Source organism: Sorex araneus, chromosome 5, assembly GCF_027595985.1.
Source record: "Sorex araneus isolate mSorAra2 chromosome 5, mSorAra2.pri, whole genome shotgun sequence".
Lineage (NCBI taxonomy): Eukaryota > Metazoa > Chordata > Mammalia > Eulipotyphla > Soricidae > Sorex > Sorex araneus.
Genome location: NC_073306.1, coordinates 104,228,346 through 104,247,474, shown reverse-complemented (window position 1 = coordinate 104,247,474; position 19,129 = coordinate 104,228,346). Strand labels below are relative to the sequence as shown.

The window sequence follows — 19,129 nt, the reverse complement described above, 5'->3', positions numbered from 1 at the left end:
TCTTCTATTAAATATTTAACGTAAGTTGAGCCACTAACAAGTTAAAACAAATATCTTAGTCAATTTAACTTTTAGCTAAAATGTTTCCCCTAGGTACTACAAATACGATACTACTACTGCTGATTGTGAAGCTCTTCTGTTACTTTGGTAGATAGAGAAAAGAGTTTTTTACTTTTTTTACTCCTCTCTCTCTCTCTCTCTCTCTCTCTCTCTCTCTGTCTCTCTCTCTCTCTCTCTCTCTCTCTCTCTCTCTCTCTCTCTCTCTCTCTCTCTCTCTCTCTCTCTCTCTCTCTCTCTCTCTTTTCCTCCCCCTCTCCTTTTTAGCTACACCTGGCTCTGCTCAGGGCTTATTCCTGGCTGTACTCTCAGGAATCTCTTCTTGGCAGGCTCTGGGGGCCATATGGAGTGCCAGAAATCGAACCTGGGGCAGCTGAGTGCAAGACAGATGCCCTACTCGCTCTACTGAAGCTCTGGCTCCAGGGTTTTTTCTGTGTTTTTTTTTTCTCATTCTTAATTCAGTTTGTAATATAGTTACATCATTTTATAAAAGTATAACCTTCCTGTAGTAGGAAGGGGAATTTGACCTGTTGTCAAATTTTATCTGCAAACATTTGGGGGGGGGGAGTGGTGTCTGACACCATCCATAGCACTCCAGATGGAATCTGAGCCTTCTGCATGCAAAAGATGCGTTCTAGCCTGTTGAACTTTCAGCCCAAAGCTCTTTTTAAGATAGATACTAGATTTTTTTTTTCCATTTTTTTCCCGTGATCCTTGGTGTTGGGATAAATTTTGTTGGACTTCTATCAGACTATAAGAAACACTGGGAGCACCTCTGATATAAGAATATTGTGGGGAGGGTAATATTTGAGGAGCTCACCCACATCCTCATTCCCTTTCCCCTATGACTTCACCATGGAAGACCTGCAAATCTGAGGTACAGTTAAGGAGAGCAGAAGAGGGATGAATGGAACTCTTAGAGTTCCAGAAATTGTTAGCTCAGTTTATTTTTCTCTAGAAATTTGTAATTGGAAATTTCATGCTAAATTCAATTTACCTTTTTTTTTTCTTTAATGTCTGCTCTTAGAAACATCCTAACAAACTTCATTCATTTAACAGTTATTTAAATTCTGTGGTTTCTCAGTTCATAGCAACCAGCTTTTGTGCTCAATGGTTTTTAAAAGTTGATAGAAATGTAAGTCATAGTTCTGCTTGTCTGATCTCTCCTCCCACTTTTATAATCCATGAATGACAAGAACTCATTAAAAACAATTTCCTTGAAATGGACTGGAGTTATGGCACAGCAGGTAGGGTGTCTGCCTTACATGTGGCTGACCTGGGTTTAATCCCTGGGCATTCCATATTGTGAGCCTGGTGTGGTTCCAAAACAAAAAAAAAAACAATTTCCTTGAAATAGACTTGAGTTTTGGGAGCCACACCCTGTGGTGCTCAGGGGCTGTGTACTCAGTAGCTATGCCTATGAATCCATAAGTGATGCTGGGGATTCCAGCTGAACTGGGGTCAGCCATAGGAACCTTTCCCCCTTACTATCTCTCCTACCTCCATCCCTGGAATTGACTTGATTTTAATAGGAGCAAAAAGTGCGTAGTAAAGATTACTTCAAGAATGGAATACAAACAGTCAGATTGAAATTAATAGAAGGAAGTAAAAGTTGAAAGGAACTAATTTGAATGAAGTTGGAAGTGAAAACCAGAGTCAGGCAAGCATTTATTGTAGAGTTGCAGGATGGTCAGGAGGTAGATAAAATTCAGGGACAGTAAGAAAATCAGTTTAACTCTAAAGGATAATTTGATCTTGAATGTTAGATATACTTGAAAATATGCATGAGATAAATGTAGAAAAGGCTTGCTTATTACATTTAGTGCCTTGTGTCACATAGACCCTATTAATCATTGGAAGCTTTATAGCAGAAAAACATTACAATGACATCTGTTTATCTTAAAACAGAGGTTCCCAAACTTATTTGGACTATTACCATCTTTTCAGAAAAAAGTTAAAAAGTTCCACAGCCCCTCCTTCTCAGGCCTACCTTCTTTAAGTGGAAAAACAGAAAACGCCCCTCAGTTCCAGCCAAGACTATTGTTACCCCCTCTCTGCATTTTGAGAAACACTTAGACAAGCTGCAGTTAATTGATCGGTTCTTCATTAATCTTTTGACCTTTATAATCAACCTGCACACACTTGAGTAAAAAACTTGACGAATTTCGGGGCTGGAGCGATAGCGCAGAGGGTAGGGCGTTTGCCTTGCATGCGGCCCCGACCTGGGTTCGATTCCCAGCATCCCATATGGTCCCCTGTGCATTGCCGGGTGTGACCCAAAAAGCAAAAAACAAAAACAAAAAAACAACTTTACCAATTTCAAGGTCATCTTATGCAGACCTGGTTTCAAATTTTGTTTATTGGGATAGCCAAAGAATTCTAAATAAATGATTTCTTGATTTCTTCAGTTGTAGGATAAGGAATACCGTAGTTCTCAAAAATTGTTAAGAAGATCAAATGAAATATATTCAAGAACTAGTACCACATAGAAACTGCTTGATTAAGTGGTAGTTATTTAGATGTGTTTTATATTTTCTGTTTTTTAGTTAAATGGTGCCTTAAACTGATAGATACTTGAAACTTTCTCTTCCAACTGCGTTCAAGCATTGAACATTTCTCTATCAACAGCTGCCTTTTTTTTTTTTTTTTTTTAATTCTTCCTACTGATAGGCAGTTTTTCACTGTTAGTAAAGTTTTGGTCAGAACAGAGAATGTCTGTTTCTTCTCCCCCCCCCCCCTTTCTAAAGAGTGTGACTAGATTAGATTCTATGATAATTTCATAAACTGTAAGTTCTTTTCAATATTAGAAAAAATGCAGGGCCCTACTTTTATCCACCTTCACATACTCTACCTATTTAGTTTTGTGATCACACCCAGTGGTGCCCTCAGGCTACTCTAGATCTGTGTTTAGGCGGGCTTCCCAGCTTTCTCTCTTCTGTGGAACTATCTCCCTCACCCACTTTTGTCCTTTGGTTTTCCACAGGGAAAATGTATGCTCTATTTCTTATTGATAATTATTCTTTATCTTTGAAACATGTTTTTTTTAATCTCAGAAAGTAATAGATAGTAAGTTATGGGGGGGAGATTTTTTTTCTTTGCCTCTTAGGGTAATATCGTGTGGTTTGTGCTATCATTTGGAGTCCTTTAAGCATTGAAGATTGAAGAGAATTGGTTAAATGGCCTTCCATGTTCCTTCTCAACAATAAGCTATAATTATGAGAACTTGTTCAAACTGAAAATGTTTTACCAATATTAGCTTTGCTAAACTCTGTTCCTAATTATCTTACTCTTAGAGATATGAAACATTCAACTTAAACCTGGGCTTATCTCAAAAGAGAGAAGTACAGAATTCAGACAATACCAGATTCAGATAAAGGTTAAAGCAAACTTTTAAAAAACAGGATTGTTTGGATTGTATTTTTTTAGAGCTTCCTATTTTTCATATTGTTCCTGCATTACTCACATTTCCAATCAGAATTTTCATTTGATATCTCCTTTCCATTTTACTTGATTTTATATTAACATGTTAGAGGTACCTATAAGTCCATAAAAATGAGAGTGGTGAAATTGCAGAGTATATACTGTGCTAACAGTCTTAACCATAGCTCCAATCTGACTGCTTGGTGGATTATTGGCTTGGTAGGATCAGCATCTGTGGGCAGGCATAGGGGTGGTCTAGGAGATGAGGCCAGAACAGGAAGCTGCTATTGTGTAGCACTTGGCTTTATTCCATTTCTAGTCAAAAGCGACAGCTTGCAGTAGTGAAGCCAAGCTGAAGCCTAGAAAGTAGCATGGACTGCAAGAAAAGAGGAACCAGTAGCTATAACAGAGTCATTGTACTTCCTTATTTATGTAGATTTTTTAAAAGTTGGCACATCATGTTTTAATAATCAGTATTTTGTTCCGTATTCTATTTAAATATTCCTGTTATCTTCAACCTTTTTTTTTATTGTTCCAATTTCAAAAATTACTGTGAAGATATGTCCCACAAATCAGGTATGTTGATTTACTCAAATATATATCTTTATTTTAAAGGGACTTCTTTTGTAAAAATCGGTTGCAAAACTACTTGGTATGTTGAAAATGTAACCATGGAATCCAGGAACATGTTATTTTGACTGAAATTTGGCCCAAGTATGAGCTGTTCTGCAATATTCAGATTAAAAACATTTATAAGTCACAGTCTGCAGTAGTTCTTTCCTGATCCCAAATCTGCTATGATCATATGCTGAAAAATCTGCCGGTTTCTTTTTTAATGTTTGTGGCTGCTGTTACGAATTTAAAATATATGAAATTATGCTTTCAGACATCAGATTCCAAAAATTCTAAGACATTACCATTAGTTACCATTAAGATTTCTTACTTTTGCCAGTCAAAATAACTTGATGTTATTGACGCTATTTTCTTTTGCTTTAATTGAAAATTCTTTTTGTTTGATTTTAGGCACCACCTGATGGTGCTTAGGGGCTACTTTACTGATGCAGCACTCCCAGTAGTGCTCAGGGACTGTGTTGTGCTAGGAATAAAGAAACTCAGGACTCCCTCTTACAGAGCATCTATCCCAACCTTTTGAGTTATATCCCTGACCCTTAACTGCAGATATCTTCTAAAGCAGAGCCATAATATTTTAAATTCAAAATTAAAATTTTCGTTAGCGTAGTAACAATCTACTTAATGCTTGACATTTTAATTTTTTAAGATATTTCTTTATGACACTTTGAGATATTTCTGAATATACATTGTTATGTTGCTTTATGAAAATAACATCTTAATTTTGTGTCATACCTTAAGGATGTGTGTGTTTTGTATATATATTTATCTAATCTGCCCAAGTCTTTGACAAGTTTAACTTACAAATTAAAAAAAAAAAAGTAACAGAGGGGCTGGAGCGATAGCACAGCGGGTAGGGCGTTTGCCTTGCACGTGGCCGACCCGGATTCTAATCCCAGCATCCCATATGGTCCCCTGAGCACCTCCAGGGGTAATTCCTGAGTGAAGAACCAGGAGTAACCCCTGTGCATCGTCAGGTGTGACCCAAAAACCAAAAAAAAAAAAAAAAAAAAGTAACAGAAATGAAAACCTGCTTAACCAAGATTAAAATTAAAAGGGGTGGGTTATAGTGATACAGTAGGTTGTTATGGACATCTGTCACAGAAAAAGCATAACTGAACCTTACTTGAACAGGAATTAGGAACTAGAAAATGAGAAACTAGTATTATGTATTCTTTCATTCTTCCTCAATCTCATTTTTGCAGTCATATTTCTTCTGCTTACTCATAGGTTTTGCTTCTCATAATAAGAGTGCCTTGTGACTTCCATGTGTCAGTCCTTGATCCACCTGCCTCCTACCCATTACTGGATCCTTTAAATGTAATTTATGTTTTGTAGTAAAATTTGAGCATATCAGAATAAAAAGAGAAGAAAGATAAGATTGGAGAGACTGTGTGATAGCAGGACTTTTTTTTAAAGAGGTGTACACCACCCCTGGTGGTGCTTGTGGGACTAGTTAATAACCCTGTGCTGCTGATCTAGCTTTCGATACCACATGTAAAAGTTGTGCTCCTGTCTTTTGAGCTCTCTTTCCCTGACCTTCATGGCAGTTTTGTTTTCTTTTGGGGCTTTGGGGTCACAGCTGACTCTGCTCAGGGATTACTAGAGGGGTAGAGAAAAGGATGCTATGCTGTATGGGTATCAAGCCAGGGTTAGCCACCTACTTGGCAAGTGTCTCTCTAGTCCCTTTCATAGCAACTTTTATAGGCCAAAAATGAGGTTTTATTAAATGTGACTTGCTATCTAGGTGCACTCAACCAGGAGAAGCCAAAACTTGAGTTTCCAAAATATTTCTATGGTAGCACTGCCTTTATGAGCCACTGGAAAGGGACGTGTCTTACTTCTGTGTCTTTTTTTGGTGTGGCACTTTTCCTAAAGAGTTAATATCGGAGCTGAAGTAATAGCACAGTGGGTAGGGCATTTGCCATATGGTCCCCCGAGCACCGCCAGGGGTAATTCCTTTGTACAGAGCCAGGTAACCCCTGTGCATTGCTGGGTGTGACCCCAAAAGCAAAAAAGAGTATGTTTCCTAACTGAGATTGCATTTGATTTTTTTTTTTTTTTTTTTTTTTTACTTTTGAGTCATACCCAGCAGTGCTAAGAGCTGGCTCTATGCTAAGGGATTATGTCAGGGGATCATACTTGTGCCAGTAGAATCAGGGTCAGCCACGTACAAAGCAAGTGCTTCATTTTTATTTTATTTACTGGTTTGGGGGCAACACCCAGCAATCTCAGGGGTTACGCCTCACTCTGCACTTAAGAATTACTCCTGGCAGTTCTCAGGGTACCAACCATGTAGGATGCTGGGGATGAACCCAGGTGAGCCATGGGCAAAGCAAGCACCCTACTTACACTGTACTATCTCTTTGGTATCAAGTCAAGTGCTTTAGCCTCTGTATTCTTATTCCCTGTGGTTCCATTTTAATTAATTTTCTTGCTGCACAATTTTCCTAAACTTTTCCAACATTAAAATCAAGCTACCCTCCCAATCTGTACCTCATTTGTATTTGTTCCACAGGTAGAAAATTTAAACAGACTAGGATGTTCTCAGGCACCCAGTTTTCTCAGTTGCCTTGTTTTCTGTTGTATATGTAGGTACCGTGAAATTCTAGATTTGTTCAAACTTAAATTTTAAAAACAAAATCCTATTTTTGTTTCTTGATTGTTGTTCTTGTGGTTTTTTTTGGTTGTTCATTGGTTGGTTTTTGAACCACACCCAGCCGGGCTCAGAGGCTCCTACTGGTTCCAGTTCTTGGTGGTTGCTGCTGATGGTGCACTGGGGATCAACCCTGGGGAAGCGTCAGCTCCCACCCTTTGAGCTCTCTCTCCACTCCTCGGTGATAGTTGTTAGTTGATTTATTGCTGTGTTGGTTTGTTTTGGGGAGAGAGTCACAGCTGTGCTCATGGATCACTCATTGGGGGGTCAGTGGTCATTGTGATTATGCTTGTGGGGTAGAAACCACGTGGTGATAGGAGTTAAGCCCATACTTCCTACATGTAGTAAAGAACATGCTCGAGCCTTTTATGCAATCTTTTCCCAGCCCACTAATTCTTTTCAATGAATTTTTTTCAGCCTCTTTCACTTACTAGCTCCTAATAAATAGTGACTGGTATCTATTTATTCACATAATTCATGATTAGTTGTGATGTATTCAAGAATAAAAGTACTCTGCCTTTTAGAACTTCTGTTTGTTTTGGCTACACCTAGCAGTACTCAGGGCTTATTTCTGGCTCTGTGCTCAGAAATCACTCCTGGTGAGGCTTGGGAAACCATGAGTGCCAGGAATCGAAGCCCGATTGGCCATGTGCAAGGCAAGTGCCATATTCTTAATGTACTATCTTCAGCGCCTAGAACTGAAAATTTAATGGTAGGAATGCATAAAAATAAAGAGCTTGTAAATGTAAAGATAAATAAAGTGTAATAAGTAACAGACACCTAGGAGGTTTACTAAGTTTACTTAGATTTCAAGTTGTGAGGAAGAAAGGTTACACCTGTTCTTAGAAATAGGACCTCTAAATTACTCGAGATGAATATAAATTAAGTATACCTCTAGGATTGTTGGATTGATTTTGTACATGAAATAAAGGAACAAGCAGAATGTATAGGTCTGTATAGGATTTATATAAGCAGATGGTTCTGTTCGTAACCATTTTCAGGAAACTAACCTTTACCTCATTGTCCTTATGAGAAGTGAGATACAGACAAAATGAAGCGAGAAACAAAGTTGTGGGTGGTGGTGTTTTTGTTCTTTGGGTTTTTTAAAAATCATTTTAGTTATATAATTTATTGGCATTAAGTATATTTAGACTATTGTTCAACAATCATGATGTTTTCAGGACCTTTTTTTTTTTTTAAATCATCCCATACAAAAAGTTTATTAATTACTCCCAGTATGCTACTACCCTCTTTTCCACAAGCTATGGTTTTGTTACACTCTCATAATTTATTCTTTGCATATTCTTGGTACTCATATAAATAAGATTCATACAGTGGTTGTCCTTTTTGACTTACTCAATTTTAAATCTTTAAATTTCTCTAGTGTTGCAGGTTGTCAGAATTTATTTTTATTTATATTTTTATTAGTGTGCGAAAGTCAGGGACATGATACAGGGGTACATGACCTAAGTTAAGTTCCTGGCCCTTCATCACTGGATGTGACCCCAGAGCACTGCATCTTAGTGCCCTAACACTGAATTTACAAGTGTCACTGGGAGAGTGACTCCTTTGGGCTCTCTTGAGCAGTGCTTGAAGATCAGGGGGGAAAATTTTTTTTGGATGGACATATCCCAAGGAACAGAATTGGCTGGAGCATTTGGAAATTTATGGGGTTTGGTTTTGTTTCTTTGAGGAACAGCCAAAGTTTTCCATTGCATCTGCACCATATAACTTCCATCAACAAGGGTTCCAATTTTTTGTTTTTTTTTCACATCTGTGGGAATGCTTGTTTTTTTCCACTAAATAACAATGAAATTCTTTGAACGTTTAAAATTTTTCTGTTCTGTTTAGTTTTCGGGTTTTTATTATTTTAATCGGTACTGTTTTCTCCTTTCTGTAGATTATCTCTTTTTTGTCTCTATAAAGTAATTTTGAGAGGATGCCCAACATCAAGAGGAGTGGGTGCTTAAGAACTTACTTTTGGCCCTGTGCTTAGGGATCATTCTTAGTGTGTGTGAAGATCATATTTGGTGCTTAACCTTTGTACTAGCTCTCTGGCCCCTTGTAGTAGTGTGGGATTTTGGGGGGTGTGGAGGGGGATATAGTTTTTATTGTTATTTGGGGGAAGATAGTCAAACTTGGCAGTACCCTGGGTCTCTTCCCAGCCTGGTGCTACCTGTTCCAATGGCATGAACTTTTTTCCTATGGTTTATAGTTTTAGTTCTTAAATTAGATATTTTTGAACCTAATATTTTGACCTTAATAAATTAGATATTTGACCTAAAATATTTAAAAAATATTTTTTATGAATACATTGAGATCCAACTTAAAGGGTATTTGACTTAACCTAAGTCATCTGTTGAAAAATTAGTCTTTACCTTCCTCATACATGTGAAGTTTTGATTTAAAAATCTTTCTAATATTATTCAGTTTGTGGACCTTAGAGACACAGTTACATCCAGGTTAGCTTTTTATCTTCTTTTCTCCTGTGTCCTCGTGTGTGTGTGTGTGTGTGTGGTGTGTGTGTGTGTGTGTGTGTGTGCGTGCGTGCGTGCGTGTGTGCGTGCGCGCGCGCGCGTGCTTGCATGCGCATGCCTGTTTGTCTATGCATAGTTGTGCCTTTTGTCTAGGAGCTGATTTCATTGAGTTTTTTCACTATATCCCACCATTGCCTTCGAGCTTGGAGGGTTTCCTCTGATAGATCTGCTGTGAGCCTAAGGGGTGCTCCTTTGTATATGATTTCCTTCTTGGACCTTGCTGCTTGGAGTATTGTGTCTCTCTGGAAGATGTCCATCATTGTAACTATGATATGTCTTGGGGTTTTTCTGTTAGGATCTCTTTTAGCTGGCACTCTCCGGGCGCCTTGAATCTGGATGCCCGCATTGTCCAGCTGTGGGAAGTTTTCCGCAATGATTTGTTTGACTGTGTCTTTTTCGTTGGGGTTGGTTCCCTGTGGTTCTGGTAGTCCAATGATTCTAATGTTGTTCCTCTTGAATTCATCCCCTAGGACTCTGATTCTGGCTAGAGCTATTTTGAGGTCTCTTGCCATGGTTTGATGTTGCCTGTAGGCCTCTTGCAGCTCATCTTCAAGCATACTGATTCTGTCTTCGGCTGCAGTCATCCTATTGTTGAGGGCAGTCAGAGAGTTTTTGATTTCATGTACGGAATCCTTCATTTCTTTTTGAAGGTTTTTTATTTCTGCTCTCATTTCTTCCCGTATTTTGTCGGCTGTCTGTTGTATTGTTTCCGCCAGGTCTTCCTTGAAGTTGTCCATCTTTGCATTGAGTTGATTGAACATGTTGAGGATTTCAAGTCTGAATTCTTTCTCAGAGAGGTCAAGTTTGTAGGAGGCGCCCATTGAGGTTTCCGGATTCCTTTGATCGTCCTCTGGTTGCAATGGGGATTTTCGCTGTTTCTTCATGTTGTTTGTGGTGATATGAAAGAGGGCTCTTGATGATGAGTGTCCCTGTTTCCTTTTGTTGTGAAAAAGGATTGTGGATAGGCTCAGTTAATAGTGGTTGGCTTTTTAATTGCCGGTGTAGAACCTGGTCTCCTACTGAGATGTTCTTATGTGAAGTCTTGTGTTTTGTTGTCCTACTGCTTGTGAATAGCTAGGATGTTAGTCTTGGATAGGATGTTGAGAAAACTACTTTCCGCCGCGTTAGCGGCGGCCGCCGGTAAAGAGGCCACGCCCACTTTTCTTAGGCCACGCCCCCTGGTGGTTAGGCCACGCCCCTTTCCCACAGACCTTTGCGGGAAGACAGGACGGCGGCGGCGCTTGGGGTCGGCGTGCCGGCCACTCGGCCGGCAGTCCGGAGGGGAGGGAAGCCCGGGGTGCTCAGGGCCGCGGAGCAGGCTGGGTCCGGAAGGGCGGGTCGAGGGAGCGTCACAGACCTTTGCCGGAAGACAGGACGGCGGCGGCGCTTGGGGTCGGCGTGCCGGCCACTCGGCCGGCAGTCCGGAGCGGAGGGAAGCCCGGGGTGCTCAGGGCCGCGGAGCAGGCTGGGTCCGGACTCTAGGAGCTGATTGTCTTATTTCTTGCACATTAATTTGACTAAAATTGGAAGTAGTTAAAATTTAATCGAAATGTCATAGAGCAATGAAACAACAGTTAACAGAATTAGATTCTAAATTTTGTGTTGTTTTGTTGTCTTCAGGCCACAGTCACCTATACTCAGTGCTTTCTCCTTACTGTGAGCTCAGGGATAACTCCTGGTGGGTTCAGGGGACCATATTTGGTGACCCAAATCAAACCTGGGTTAGCCACGTACAAGGCAGGTGTCCTACCCACTATACTATTTCTCTCACCATAGATCCTGAATTTTATTGAATTTGAAGTTATTACTATTACTTTGAAAAGGAATAGGATTTACTAATGACCTTAACTCAGGAATATAGGTACCACAGTACAGGGAATCTGTGATTAAAGATATATTTTATGCCATAGCCATCTGGATGAGCTACTTTTGAGTCACCAAGTCTTCTGTTTTGGTTGTGTTTGGGGTGTCTTGGGGCTGGGGGGGGGGGTCCAAACTAGATGCTCAGATGCTGACTTCTGACTTCCTGTTCAGGAATTGCTGGGATCAAACCTGGGTCTCCAGTATGGTCTCCATACCTCTGAGCTGTCCCTGTCATCTGTTTGTTTTTATAAATCTTTAATAGGAGCTGTTGTTCAGTGGTGCTCAGCTATGCAGTGCACAGGATAAAATTTAGGGCCTTTGACTTGCTAGGTGTGTGTTATACTAATTGAGCTCCATCCTGGCCCCATCCAGAGAGTCCTAAATTGATCCACATTAAGCTTTGTGTAAGCACCACTTCCTGGAAAAGTGGCTCTTCTGCTGTTATCTAGGGAACTTGGACTTGGCCCTCAGTCACATACTTGTTCTGAAGCTTGGTCCCAGTAGGCATGATGACTCAGTCACTGTGGACCCTGACCACTGTGCCCTGGGGCTTTCCAAAGGCATCCCAATACCTGTCTAGACCCAAAGATTAGAAACAATGAAGTCAGGTATGAATGTCCACTGAAAGACTATTTCCCAGGTCTCTTTGGGCAATTCATACAAGCAATAGTCTGCATAATTGCCTAAGAAACTACTGTTTGCACTGCCCCAGGCATTGCACACTGGGCCCTACAGGGAAAAGAATATGGTTGCCTTAATTAGCTATAGATTTAGCTTCTGTTTAAAGATACATACTAACTGCATGTTATATGCCATACATATCTGTATGCACCTATATAAAATGGCTTCATTTGAATCTTTTTTTGCTCTTTAGTGGGAGAGAGAAAATTTATAATTGTGTTCTACTGAAGTATCAAAATTTGATAATAAAATAACCAACTTGGAGTAATGTTAAATAGCCCCAATGTTTGACAAAGCATAACTTAACAATTTCTTCTCATCTGTAAATTAGGTATTTGACAGACATCCTGGTGTTGCTTTTGTCTGTGAGATAATATGAAAGAAATTGTACTCTAAAACTGTTGTAATAAATAGAATAAACATAAAAATTTCAAAAATAAATAGGTACGATTGAGTAAATTTTAGCCATGATAGGTGTGTTTTTCAGGAAGTAGTTTTTTTTCACACCCTAATAAAAGTAGATGTCATCCAAGAGATTGCTACATCTCAGAGTAAGCTATATATAATAGTTGGGTCTCCTAGTTTTAATTTTCCCTTTTGATTTTGGGACCATACCTGGCAATGCTCAGGGGATACTCCTGGTCAGGGTTGATCACTCTTGGGCTGTGCTCTAGGGACTATGTGGTGCAGGGATTCCTTTTTGAGCTGTTTGCTTCACCCTTTCATTTCTCATTCTGTGCAACGTACCTCAGTTATGTCTGTCATTTCAATTATTTGTAGCTCTTTTCCAGATTTTTTTGACTCAAACCCAGCCCATACTCACATCTGTGATTAAGCTATATACCTCTATCTAGACCTATTTCAGCCTTTCTTCACAGTTTTGTAATTTCCTAATATCTTTTTTATATCTATCCTATATTCTTTTAATTTCTTATAAGGAGACATTTCTAATATTTTTAAGTATAATGAATGTATTTGATAGCTTAGATAAACTATTTCTATTATTGCAGAAATTAGTGTTGGGAAACTTCATGCTAGATACTTAACACTGCAAGTAAAAATATGTTGAAGTATTTTTAGTGCCTTTTATATTGTCTCCAATCTCAGCTGAGTCTTAGTACCAGTAGAGTCCTTTCTATACTCCTTTTGAACTTCAATTCCCTGAAGCAGTCCAAATTAGCACTACTCAACTTCCTCCTTTTCTCTTAGTAAATGACCTTTCTCCTGCAGTGGAGAGGAAGTTGAGGTTGTAGGCAGGAACCCCTTTTACTTCCTGTCCTTATACCTATTTTTGCACCTTTCCTTGCCACCCTTTCTCTTGCTGAGATGTGTCTTGAAAAAGTTGACAAATTTTGCAAATGTTATTGGGCACTTGCAGTGTCCTAGAGAATATCTTTTAATACTAAAGTTTGACCATGACAAAATTTCCCTGTATTTATATAGTTTACCCTCTAGGCTGAGTTAGATGCCAAGCAAAATAAGTAGTTTAGTATGTAAGATCTTAATTGCTAAGGCAAAATAGTAGGAAATGTTAGCAGGAATAGAAAAGTAGAATGGAACTGGAGACACAGGGCACAGTGCAAAGTAAGGCACCTCCTATGGTTCCTGAGCACTGCTGGGTGGGGCCCAAAAACAAATAAGGGAAAAAAAACAACCAAAAACAGTGAATTATTGATTCTTGCCTGGGGTTATGTATAACTCAGTGAGAACCTCCTGTATACCCCCCCTTGCCACCTTACCATACTCCTTTGCTTCGCATCCAAATTACATAACAATACATTCTGACTTTTTGTACTCCTTTATTTGTCATAGCATTTCTTCACTTCCCCTGTACTGCTAATAAGATCATTATTAGAGGGGATACAGCGGGTAGGGTGTTTGCCTTTGCACGTGACTGACTCGGGTTCGATTTCCAGCATCCCATATGGTCCCCTGAGTTCCGAGCCAGGAGTAACCCCTGTGCATCGCTGGGTGTGACCCAAAAAAGTAAAAAAAAGAGAGAGAGATAATTAGATAATTATTAGAAAATATACTGGCTCTTTATCCCTTGTCCACTAATTTATTTGATTTTGACACTGGATTACTATCCTGGAAATTCTTTATTCTGTTGAATCTTTGGCACTTCTTTTCAGGTTTAGCTATTCTTTGTCAGTCTTTGCCTCTGTATGTGTGTATTTGGGATGGGTAGTCATCTTGATACCAACTGAAAACCTACCTTTTCAATGTTTCGTTTCTTCTCATTGTTACTACTCCTAAGCAGCATGTTTCCATTTAAAATACTGACTTAAAAATGTTCTGTGTTCCTCTTCTATAATATGCTAGGCACTGGTCAAATGAAAATCTCTACACCTTTGGTCCTAAATTACCCCTTTGGTCCTAAAAAACATGGTGGCTTTTTTTGTTTTGTTTTGTTTTTATTTATTTGGAGTTTTTCACCACACCATACCTTGCTCAGGGATTACTTTGAGCTCTTTACTCAGAATTTACTCTTGGCAGTGCTCGGGGGCCATATGGGATGCTGGATGGAGCCCCTGATTGGCTGTATGCAAGGCACTGTACCCACTAAACTGTGCTATATCAATCCTGTTCCTCTGGTGGATATATGGTACATAATAAAGTATACTTACCTTGCATGTGTGAGGCACTGGATTTTATCTCCAGCCCTGCTCCACTCCCAATAAATTAATCACTAAGATGGTTATTTAATTACTGCAAGGAAAAAGGAATGGAATGGCGAGTGGAGAGGCAAATTAGATTATTAAATAGGGTAGTCATACTGGGCATCAATGAGAAGATGAAGCTTGTTTTTTTTTTTTTTTAATTGAATCACCGTAAGATACAGTTACAGAGTTGTTCATGATTGGGTTTCAGTCATTTAATGTTCTATCACCCATCCCTTCATCATGTACATTTCCCACCACCAATATACCCAGTTTCCCTCCCACTACCCCCCCTCAGCCTGCCTCTATGGCAGTGACTTCCCCACCCCCTCTCTCGCTCTCACTCTTTTCTTTCTTCCCCCCCTTTCCCTCCTTCCCCCCACGCTCAGCTATCTGCTCATTCTGCCTTATGGTTTGCAATACAGGTACTGAAAGACCATCATGCATGTCCCTTTACCTCCATTCAGCACTTCAGTTCTTGTCCAGAGTGATCATTTACAGCTATCATTGTCATAGTAGTCTCTTCTCTGTTCTGACTGCCCTTTCCCCCTCTCCTGCCCCCTTTCTTACTCGGGGCAAGCTTCCAGCAGTAGACCAGTTGTACCAGCCCTTGTTTCTACTGTCTTTGGGAATTAGTCTTTATTTTTATATCGTACAAATAAGTGCAATCATTCTATGTCTGTCCCTCTCTAGAATATGAATCTCCTATAGTCTTCCACCTTCTGTGCTAAATTTAGTGCTCCAGTATGTCTTATTCTTTTTCCTATCCTGACATTAGTTACCAGTTATGCATAACTGCTTCTACTTCATTTTGTCACTCAAATCAAATCTGTGTCAGTTGTGTGTATGGGTAGAACCCTACCTGCTGTATTGTTTATCCAGCCCTCAATTCAAGTTTGATAATATTTAAGTCTTCTATTTTCTTTTCCCATTTTGATCTCCAAGAATTGCTTATTTCTACTTTCTTAACATTGCATACACAATTTCATGACTCTTGTATAGCTTCCATCCTCACCTATATAGTCTTACTACAGAACTGTCCTGATAGGGTTCTTCTGTCTTTCTGCTCCTCTACTTTTCCATGATCATTCTCTCATACTTGTGTACTTACAGTTCTCTACATATGCCATAGTTTTTCTTCCTGTCTATGCTTTCATGTGCATTTCCCTCTAACTTAAAAGCTCTCCTTAAATTGGGAATCTGGGATCAAACCTTAGCCAGCCATGTGCAAGGCAGTATTTCATCCACTGTACTATCTCTGGCCAGCGTGAACTTTTTAAAATTTATTTTTATTAAAACACTGATTTAAAAGTTGTTCATAATACAGTTGTTTCAGGCATTTAGCGTTCCAATACCGCCAGTGTGACCTTCCCTCCACTAATGTCCCCGGTTTTCGCTTTACTATATAGTAAAATGACTGTTCTAATTTACATAAGTTTTGAACTCTGGAACATAAAATATATTGCATTAAATTTTAACTCTTGATTTGCTCTCCCCTCTTGCCCCCACCCCCCACCCCCAGCATTTGTAGGCTACTAAGCGCTAAAATTAAACTGTCACACCAAACTTGCTGAATAACTCCAGAAGTGGTCCTGGGGCCCCTTTAACAATGCTTGGAGGGGAATTCCCCACTCCCACCCCCATAATATTAATGAAACATAGTCCTAATTTACTCATAAGAGAGCTTCTTCATCCCACACTGGAGATTATTTCAAATGTAATTCCAATATGCTGTCCAATCTGGTTTCCTCCACCACGGTTTATGAGAAGCCAAAAGAGAAAATTTGAAACTGATAGTAGATTGGAACTTCTGGGACAGTTTGTCATGGAGACAGCATTGCTTGGGCCAGAGTGAAAGTAGGGTGTTTGTCTTGCCTGCCTGCCTACTCAGGATCTAATCTGATACTGTGTATGGACCCACCCACCCACCCCATCCCCTAAGCCCTTCCAGGAATAAGCCGCTGAGCACCACCAGGTGTGGCCCAATAACATTTCCTACACCTCACCCAAAAAAAGAATGGAGGCACTTTTTCTATCAGTCTAGATTATCTTGCTATAGTAGTATATGGTGTTACCATGAGTTGGTGAAAAGCTTAAGTTGTGATCAGTGTGCTACTTAGGAACTCAAAATAGTTTTATTCCAAATCAGGATTTTGATTATTTGTCAGTTTTATGTCATTAAAAACTATATATACATGTTAATAGCATTTAACAAAATCTTATTTCATTTGTTTTCATCCCTTTTAATTAGCTTTATTAAATAAAGGCAAACTTACTGTTTTAGAAAGAAAATACTGTCATTGTGCAATACACTGCTTGCTTTCTCCCTTAGAACATGTTTAAAAACAACGTGTTTTTCTATTGTGGTACATTAGAGTTACAATTTTAACCCCCCCCCTTTTTTTTTTGAAAAGCTTAATGTGTTTATTTAGCTTAATGCATTTAAGTGCATTAAGTCTCTGTATTTGCATTTTCTCTACAAATCACATTTTTCTCTATTGTAATTTGGCATATTCAAGTCTATCAAATTAGGAGTTTCTTGATTATTTCAGTTACATTTAGATAGCATTAATTTCTTCTTAGAGAAATAATGCTTTTTCAAATGAGAGAAGTATGAACTGTTTTGATTCAACTTTATGGGTTTATATTTTAAATTTTGAAACTTTATCTTTTATAGGTTTTAAAAATAAATTTTCTAGTAAATGTTTATTTTAATTAGAAGAGTCACGGGCCCAATTGTTTGTATACTTCAGTTTCTAATTTGTGTCTAAGAATTATTTTTATTTTTGCTTTTTGGGGTCCACACCTGGCAATCTTAGAAGAACTACTCTTGGCTCTATGACCCAGGGTGACCCCTGATGATGCTTGGAGATCATATGATGTGCTGGTGATCAGACCTCATTGTTTGCATGTAAGACAGGCAACTTAACCTCTATACTATCTCTCTAGCCCTATAGGTATTTAAAAAATTATTTTCTACTGGGGGAGGGTTGGATTATGCTCCGATCTTACTCCCATCTGTGCTTACAGATTGCACCTTACAGTACTGAAAATTGAACCCAAATCAGCTGCATGCAAGGTATCACCTTGCCTTCTATCTTATTCCAAATTATTTTAGTAGAATGCATTTTATTTTATTTACGGAAAGGGGCAACATACGCGGTACTGGGGTCTGTCAACTCTCTGTTATGTGTTCAGAATTTTATCATAGCAGTATTAGTGTTTCTCTTGGCTCGGTGCTCACAATTCACTACTGGTGATGTTTGGGGGCCCATGTAGTGACAGGTATCTAACCTGACTGGCTATATACAGGGAAAGAACCTTAACCCCCATACTTTCTTTCCAGCCCCTATGGTACTTTTTTTTTGGTGGGGGGTGTCACACCTGGCGGTACTCAGGGGACCGTATGGGATGCTGGGAATCGAACCCGGGTCAGCTGCATGTGAGGCAAATGTCCTACCCACCATGCTATCACTCCAGCCCCTACCCCCCATATTACTTTTTAAAAGTACTATGCCAGGGGCTGGGCTGGAGCGGTTGCACAGCAGTTGGGCGTTCGCCTGTCACGCTGCCTACCCGAGTTCGATTCCTCTGCTCCTCTCGGAGAGCCTGGCAAGCTACCCGTGCATATTGGATATGCCAAAAACAGTAACAATAAGTCTCTCAATGAGAGACGTTACTGGTGTCCGCTCAAACAAATCGATGAGCAACGGGATGCCAGGGGCTATGGAGCTACCTTAAAGGACTAGAGTATGCTTTACATGTTGAACACCATTTGATCCCTGACCCTGTGGGACACCATGAATATTGTTGGGTCTTCAGATAGCTCTGTCTAAGCATGGAACCATCATCAGTGTCCTTAATACTTCTAGGTAGCTCCAATCACCTCCAAATACACCTTCTCCCTCTCTCTGAGGTTATAGTTACTGCTTGCTTCTTAAGTTAAATATCTAAGTTCCTTCCCCCACTCCACCTCACTTCTATAAGGAGGGGCGGCGGGAGAGGGGGGAGTTGGTGGTGGTAGGATGGGACACAAGTTATGATGAGATTGCCATGGGTGGAGTCAGCCTGAGAATGGAAGTGGGAGCACTTTTGTTTTATTTTCTTAAACTTAAACTCTTATTAAGGAATATTTCCAGTTTTCACTTTGGGAAACATTAAACAATTCCCAGGCCTTCCTGAGTTTGTTCAGTTGTAAGTGTGAGGAAGCTGCAGTTAGTAAATTGTGGTAGCAAATTCTGTAAGCAGGTGACTCAGTGGGTTGAACTCCTGATGACTCAACTATGTAAAAACTATGCCGATAAATAGCTCAAGAGAAAAAATTGCCTTCCAGACTTTTGAACTGGCATAAAAAGTTTGAAACTATTATTAAAGATTTCACACTCATACACACAAAAGATTTCACAAAGATGGTGCTGTGAGTAGGCACTTGTACACAGCTAATATGGGTTCAGTACCCAGCATCCCATATGGTCCCTCAAGCATCACCAGGAGTAATTCCTGAGTGTAGCACCAGGAGTAAGCCTGAGCATTGCTAGGCTTGACCAACACCCCATCACCCCCCACTCCCGAGATTTTTTTGGGGGGGAGGGTGCTGGTGATCAAACCTTATTGTTTGCATTAAG

At 39.7% G+C, this 19,129-nt stretch overlaps 1 protein-coding gene and 1 non-coding gene across 4 annotated transcripts in view; one reads left to right on the top strand and one right to left on the bottom strand.

Moving 5' to 3' along the window:
- The window catches only part of JMJD1C (jumonji domain containing 1C), a 217,069-nt gene that overhangs the window by 126,921 nt on the left and 71,019 nt on the right, over positions 1-19,129 (top strand). The window lies entirely within an intron of this gene.
- On the bottom strand, positions 11,791-11,931 carry LOC129405353 (small nucleolar RNA SNORA70). The gene has a single exon (XR_008630513.1). It is a non-coding gene; the product is annotated as a small nucleolar RNA SNORA70 (small nucleolar RNA).